Here is a 7,996-nt window from a genome sequence, read left to right as displayed (position 1 = left end):
TCCATGGAAACACGATACGTTCTAAAATCGTCACGATTATCAAATTAATTTACAAAGAGTTTACGCATGTAAATCAAATTTGACTTTTAATTTAGTTTATTTAAACGAACTTGGGACTGAGTATTTTAAATGTAATTTCATTGGTTTTTGGATTCAAAAGTAATCAATTATATGAATGATTGCCCAAGTTTGTAAGAGTAATCGATTATATGAATGATTGCCCAAGTTTGTAAGAGTAATCCATCCTTAAATAATTATTACTTTGCTAAAGTCATCCTAATTCCGTTTGATTACAAATGACTTTTAGCTATATTCCAATACAATGGTACATGTACATATGGATGTAGGTACTGTATTTGGTATATGTATGTGTATGATGTAAACTGAAAGTTTACGTAAACGTACTTGTAAATTGTATATTATCACATATTTACCCCCTTTATCCAGTGGATATCACTTCTACAATAAATTAGTCGTATCCCACAGTAGCTGTTCTTACGCCAATCGGAACTCCTCGAATGTCTCGCGCATTCGAGGAGTTCCGATTGGTTCTTACGCCGCATGACGTAATGTGCATAGGAACTCGATCAGGGTGACAGACCTCCCAAAAAATGTAAAAATTGATGGGAGTTCCACAGGTGTTGTTAAATTCTTCAAAATTTGAAACCAATGAATGGATATATCAAGTGCATGTAATTAGTTACGGTCAAGGGAACAGGCCTGTCATTTTCATCATCTGGCCTGCAAAAAAATGTTATCGTCTCGAAAAAGTGAAACAGCGCGGCGTTACCCACACACCGTTCATATTTTGTATCGATCGTAAAATATTCTCAATGTCGATCAAGGAAAATAAAGATATATTGAATGGGGGGGGGACACATTAGGTGACTTGAACTGAAATCGTTTTAGCTCACCTGAGCTGAAAGCTCAAGTGAGCTTTTGTGATCGCCTGTTGTCCTCCGTCTGTAAACTTTTTATACATTTTCGACTTCTTCTCCAAAACCACTGGGCCAATTTCAACCAAATATGTCCAAAAGCATCTTTGGGTGAAGGGCTTTAAAGTTTGTTCAAATGAAGGGTCATGTCCCTTTCAAAGGGGAGATAATCACAAAAATGCAAAAATAGGGTGGGGTAATTTAAAAATCTTCTCAAGAACCACTCAGCCAGAAAAACTGAGATTTACATGAGATTCAATTCTAAAGATATGTTACTCTGTCAACCGATAGGTATCATCAGTACCGCTTTTGATAAGACTTGTTATTAAATGCCATTTCTTTCCATGTTGCATTCGTTGTTTTATCTACTTCTTAGGGGCGAGATCAAAAGTTCAATGTCTGACAAAAAAACTAAATTCACATAGTTTTTTACGCCCCCTCCCCCAACGCCCCCTGATGAATGTTTAAACTATAATCGATTAACAAGTAAGAACAAATGAGTATAAATAACTCTGTATACCCTATCTTCTGTTTATTCACAAATGAAAGTGTGGATTAAAACTATCAAATGTTCATTAAAATGTAATATCGTCATGTGGTTTTTAACAGTCACTTGTCTTTTTCCTTTCTCGACTAATGTGCAATCGATGTCGGATGAGAGAAACTTACAGAAGTTTTAACCCCCCCCCCCCCCCCCCACTCCCCCTAACTATTTGAATTTAGATTTTCATCCGAAATGAATCTTTTGATCTCGCCCCTTACAGTTTTTGATATCTAATTTCTTACTGTTTTTAACGTCTGAGAGAATAAGGGTCTGAATAATTATGTTGATTAGCTAATACTAGATGTACTCTTTCTATCAAATTGTATTTCTTTCCATATTGCGTTCATTGCTTTATTTATTTTTTACATTTTTAATATTTGAGCTAATTAGGGCTTAATTAGTCATCTTAATTAGTAAAAAGTTCCAACAATTTTCTTTGCCTTCTTCACCGTAAACACATTTCTTTACGAAATATTATTCGACCTACGACTTACCTTTCTATCTATGATCAGGGGCAAGTAACTCGTGAGTCACCTGCTTTTCAGGGATACCATCTAGTCATCACCGAACTATTGTCGAGAGGGCACGGCATCACACGGAGTACAATGTTTTATTAATGGATATACATGTAATGCACGGTACATTTTTTCTTGTAAAATTCTATTAGAATATTGATTATCTAAAGTATAAAGATCTTTTTTTCCATGAGCAATTGGGAATTGTTTGAAAGGGGTGATTTCTTGTTTCAACTTTATTTTTTAATTTTCAAATACTTTGTAATTTGTGGAGTAATTCATATTGATGTTAATTGCCGTTGATCTTTGTACGATAGTTACGATTTGTTTGTGGGTTTGTTCATTTAATCAGGTTGGGGGGAGCGTAAATACTGCTATAATAGTGTTTCATCACTATTATAGGGGACCCCGCTATATTTTCAGCCGTAAATAGCCTCGATTTTATCAAATTTTATTCTGACCGATTAAAGTGCAAGTCGTGATGGGTATAAAAACGAATAATAATTGGCTTGCTTACATTTTATGAATTTTTCTACCGTTGCTTTTGATAATACGAACACGTTTTTTAAAACGGAAGTCACATTTTTAACATAGCAACCGATGATATCGGTAATATTCAAGCATGATTGAATCTCAATTTCTCTTACACATATGCACTTGTAATAACTTTCAACTCACATTGGAAAAGGTTCGTCAAAAAAGATGGGTGAATTTGGCGAACAATAAGCCTATTCATGATTGGGCATCGGTCGCGAATCGGGAGTTTAAAATCCGCATTGATGGTACCCGTAGTTACACTGTACAATAGATACAGTACCGTACTAAAACGCTGTCCAAAATATTTAGAATTAAAAACAACTATACAGATCATACTTCAAAGAAGGATATATAATCAAAATCATCATCAGGATTTGTTTCACAGGCAGCATCATGTACATCAGACATTAAGCGGTTTTTGACATACATAATTACATTGATGCCTGGAGTACCTAAGATACCAAATGACACTGCATATATGTTCGCAACACTCAACAGTATGTGCTCCGCATTTCCATTGACATATTAACTCATGTGAATGAGAACCTCACATTTTGTGGTGTAAATAGAATGTGGAATGGCGTTTTCTGTATGGTGCAGTATTAATGCTTTGATTTGGATTCAGTTTTCCCCCAACAAATGTTATTTAAACAGCATTTGCAATCTACAGGTACGAATATACCAAATATAATAAAGGCATCCATTCTCGCCTCTTTTGGTACAACTCTGAGGTCGGTTTTACAGTTACAGAACACACATTTGCTGTTAGATTTCCCAGCAAATACAAATGGGACAGCAACAGACACTTGATTTACTTTTGTTTTTGTACTGAACTGTATATTCCTGTGATTTAATTATATTTCAAATATTTCCGTAAGGTATGATAATGCATTGACCTTCAATTCAGCAAATCAAAACAAATCTCTGAAGTGTAACCCCTACTTCATATATATATATAAAAGTGACAGTGAAACACGTGTGTTTGTTTTGTATTCGGGTGGGTGTTTTGGGTATCGGCAGAACGATTGGCTATTTTTGAAAAGTGTTTACGGGTGAATAGGGTGAGTCCGTGCTACGCATGAGGTAGCCATGTATAAGGTAGAATCTCGGGCGTTTACAAATCATTCGAAGTTTGCTGCTACTTTGCAACAGACTACTAGACCAGCTCTTCTAATGTCAAAGCGGTCCACGACAGATTTTTTAGCAGATTTTCAAGACCAGTCGATGGATGATTTGGTGTTAGACGAGCCCTCAAATCACGCATACATATTCTGCACAACCAAACAGAACTGATATTCCAGATATCACGGACACCTTCAATTTGTTTAAAACCTATCTGAACACAAAGCTGGAAAACTTGAAGGACCAGTTATCAACCGGTAATGATTCTGACACTTTTGCTAAGCAGTTAAAGAAAGAGGTCTCGGTTAACTTTAGACACGAAGGCAACAAAATACAGTTCAATTTCAATTCCGAAATTTTGAGTGAATTGTCTAAATCACAGAAATGTTTATCAGTTAAAGATTCAGCTTCTGCCAGTATTGTTTCTTCCATTATCGCCAAGCTAACGAGAAGAAATAAGCTCATTAGAATTGCTGACAAGTCTCCAGCTGGCTGGACCACAGTGCGAGGATATGAGAGTGACGACCTTACCTCTGACTCTGACGATGAGAAGCGTATGCGCCAAGCGGAAAACCTTGCATTGCGTGCACTCAAGGAGAAGCGTCGCTACCAGCCCTACAGGAAACCTTCTGCTACTGCTTCCACTCCAGCTACTTCCACAGATCGCAGGCCTGATTATACGCCCTACCAGCAGCCCTTTCGTGGCTACACAAAACAAAGAAGACAACCCTCGCCGTACGACATTTGTTACAATTGCCGAAAGTACGGGCACTGGAAATCCCAATGTAGTGCTCCACCAGCTCAATCAAGCAACCAAAGTGCTAGCTCATACAAGTAGACCTATAGAGAAGTATGTTCCTCAAAATTATATTCTTTTGAATAGTCAAATAAACCTGTTTCTACAGCATGTTGCTTATTTTGAAAATAGTTCTATTCACAGCAAAGGGGTCAAAGATAGTCTGGCGAAAAATGTCCAGTAATGGCAGAACATTGGTGCTAACGAGTTTGTTATCGATACCATTAAAAATGGTTATGTTATTCCTTTTCAGACGCCACCTCCACCTACATGTATGTAAATCAGCTCTCGATAATGTTGATTTTGTACATCAAGCTATTGCAGATCTTTTGGAAACAGGCTGTATACAAAAATCTCCTTTTTAACCCTTTGTAGTAAGTCCACTAAGCGTAGCGCTTAACAAAAGTTCAGGTAAAAAGAGACTTATTTTAGACCTTAGTGCTTTAAACGATTTTGTCGAAAAGAAAAAAGTTAAGTTTTAAGACTGGAAAGTTGCCTTGAATTTCTTTTAAAAAGATTGCTTTTTATTCAAATTCGACTTAAAATCTGGTTACCATCATATCGACATTTGTTCAAAACAAATTACATACTTTGCGTTTTGTTGGGAAGGTAATTTTTACTGTTTTAATGTTCTAGTTTTTGGCTTGACGTCCTCTCCATACATTTTCAGTCTCTGCGACCACTAGTTAAACACTGGAGAAACAACGGTATTGATATTGTTTTATATTTAGATGATGGTTTCGGAAGGAATTTTGAGCAATGTCTAAATGCTTCACAGTTCGTACAAGATTCTCTAAAACAAGCTGGTTTATTGATAAACCAAGAAAAGTACATTTTTCAGCCATCGCAGTCAGTGGAATGGCTAGGTCTTTTGTGTGATTCAAAGAGGTTTTCATTGTTTATACCTGCTAGACGAATAACAGGTACAGAGCACATTGCAGTCCTTGATTAATTCATTTCCAATTTTTACAGCTCGCGAATTAGCCAAACTTACTGGACAGATAATTTCTCTATCACCTGTTTACGATCACGTTTGCAGCTTAATGACGAGGCATTTATATTTAGCCATAGAAAGTAGTACTCATTGGGACCATTTTTATGCCCCCGAGATCGAAGATCGGGGGGCATATTGTTTTTGTCCTGTCTGTCATTCTGTAATTCTGTCATTCTGTCGAAAACTTTAACCTTGCTAATAACTTTTGAACAGTAAGTAATAGAGCTTTGATATTTCACATGAGTATTCCTCGTGACAAGAACTTTCCGTGGGTACCAATATTTTTGACCCCGTTACCGTGACCTACTTTTTGAAAACTTTAACCTTGCTAATAACTTTTGAACAGTAAATGCTAGAGCTTTGATATTTCACATGAGTATTCCTTGTGACAAGACCTTTCCGTGGGTACCCACATCTTTGACCCCGTGACGTTGACCTTGGAGTTTGACCTACTTTTTGAAAACTTCAACCTTGCTAATAACTTTTGAACAGTAAGTGATAGGGCTTTGATATTTGACATGAGTATTCCTTGTGACAAGACCTTTCCATTGGTATTGAACCTTTTGACCTTGACATTTGACCTACTTTTAATTTTGTTTTACATTGGTCATAACTTCTAAATGGTAAATATTAGAGCTTTGATATTGTACATGAGCATTTCTTTTGACAAAATCTTTCTACTGGTACCAAGATATTTGCCTTTGTGACATTGACCATCTTTGGAATTGGCCATTATCGGGGGCATTTGTGTTTCACAAACACATCTTGATTGAATTTTGATTTTCCAGATATGGTCAGAACAGAATTACAATTCTGGGCAAAGAATTTATCAGAACTGAATCAGAAATGCTTAATGAGAGAATTTCTTCCTTGTGTTTTAATATTTTCAGATGCTAGCAATTTTGCAGCAGGTGCATATACTGTGGAAGTTGACGAGAAAGTTGTACATCAGATTTGGACAAAATCCCAATCATTGATGAGTTCCACATGGAGAGAATTAAAAGCGGTTGAAATAGCATTGAATTCTTTTGCAGCTTCCTTATCAGGGAGAGCGGTGCGGTGGCACACTGATAATCAAAACTGTGTGAAAATCGTGCAGAAAGGCAGTACAAAGTCTCATTTACAAACTTTAGCTTTCGGCATTTTTTTCTAAGTGTATTGAATATGCAATTTAACTAGATATTGTTTGGATTCCAAGGGAAGATCATACAAAAGCTGATTACTTAATCAAGATTATTGATTACGACGATTGGCAGACTACTAAAGAATTTTTTGAACTACTTGATGGTTTTTGGGGTCCACATACAGGGTAATCCAAAACATATGTTACACTTTTAAACTGTTATAAAAGTTTAATACCTTAAGTTACAATTATGAAATTTACAACATATAACAAAAAGGATTTAAATTTTTTGTCAATGCATACATTTGTCACAGCTTCCTTGTTAATCACCAAAAACTTTCTTCGGAATAACATATGTCATTTTACAACATATGTTCCAAATGACGTCCCTTTGTCTTTAACATTATTTGAACACGATTTCTGAAGTTTTTTACCACAGCTTTACATGTATCAACAGAGATTGATCTTATTTCTCGTGTAATTGCAGTTTTTAAGTCTTTTGTTGTTTGCGGGGAAGGATAGTACACTCTGTCTTTTAGATAACCCCACAAGAAGAAATCAAGGGGGTTCAGATCGGGGGAGTGCGGTGGCCAAACATTTGCGGTACGATAAGAAATGTATTGATCATCAAACGTGTTGTCAAGCCACTGAAGAACACAACCTGCAGTGTGTGGCGTAGCACCGTCCTGTTGAAACCACACATTATCGAAATTTACAACTTTTCTTCTAAGAACTGGTAGAAATTTTGATTTCATTAACTTGAAGTATCGTTCAGAATTTACCGTCACTGCATCGCCTTCGGTGTCTTCGAATAAATTTAAAAAAGGGCCAATTATTCCGCTTGAATTTAATGCAGCCCATACAGTAACTTTCTCACAGTGAAGAGGTTTTTCCACATAAAAATTGGGTTTCGCCGAACCCCAGAATCTAAAATTCTGTTTATTGACAACATTATTAAGATGGAAGTGGGCCTCATCGGAAAACCATATGGCATCTGTAAAATTTTCAGAGTCGGATCTACTTAAATTCCAATGGGCAAACTCTAAACGACTTCTAATGTCTGTCTCTTTTAAATGCTGCATCACACTTATCTTGTATGGAATCAATTTTAAATCAAATTTGAGCATTCTATGAATACTAGATTTACTAACGGTGCCATTCAATTCATGCAATACCCGTCTAACTGATTTTTGTGGAGTTTCAGTAATAACTCTATCAATGGCATCAATGTTCTCTTTGGTACGGGCACTCCTTGGTCTCCCAATACCAGAATTGCGTCTTGTGTCATTTGTGGTGCCTTTAACTTCAAACTTCCTCACAAGTCTGTAAATTAACATTCTGTTGAGCACTTTCATTCCAGGATGTTGTTTTCTCATGGTTCTAATGTCTAAAGTAGCAGATTTACACTCATAGTAAAGTTTGACAATTTC

General features: G+C 36.3%; 1 pseudogene; it reads left to right on the top strand.

Annotated features, from left to right (window-relative positions):
* Positions 1-3,620: 3,620 nt before the first annotated feature.
* On the top strand, positions 3,621-4,491 carry LOC125647033 (uncharacterized; annotated as a pseudogene).
* Positions 4,492-7,996: the final 3,505 nt, after the last annotated feature.

This window comes from Ostrea edulis, chromosome 6 (assembly GCF_947568905.1).
Source record: "Ostrea edulis chromosome 6, xbOstEdul1.1, whole genome shotgun sequence".
NCBI lineage: Eukaryota > Metazoa > Mollusca > Bivalvia > Ostreida > Ostreidae > Ostrea > Ostrea edulis.
The sequence above is the reverse complement of the archived record's forward strand: the minus strand, read 5'-3'. Positions and strand labels throughout refer to the sequence as shown.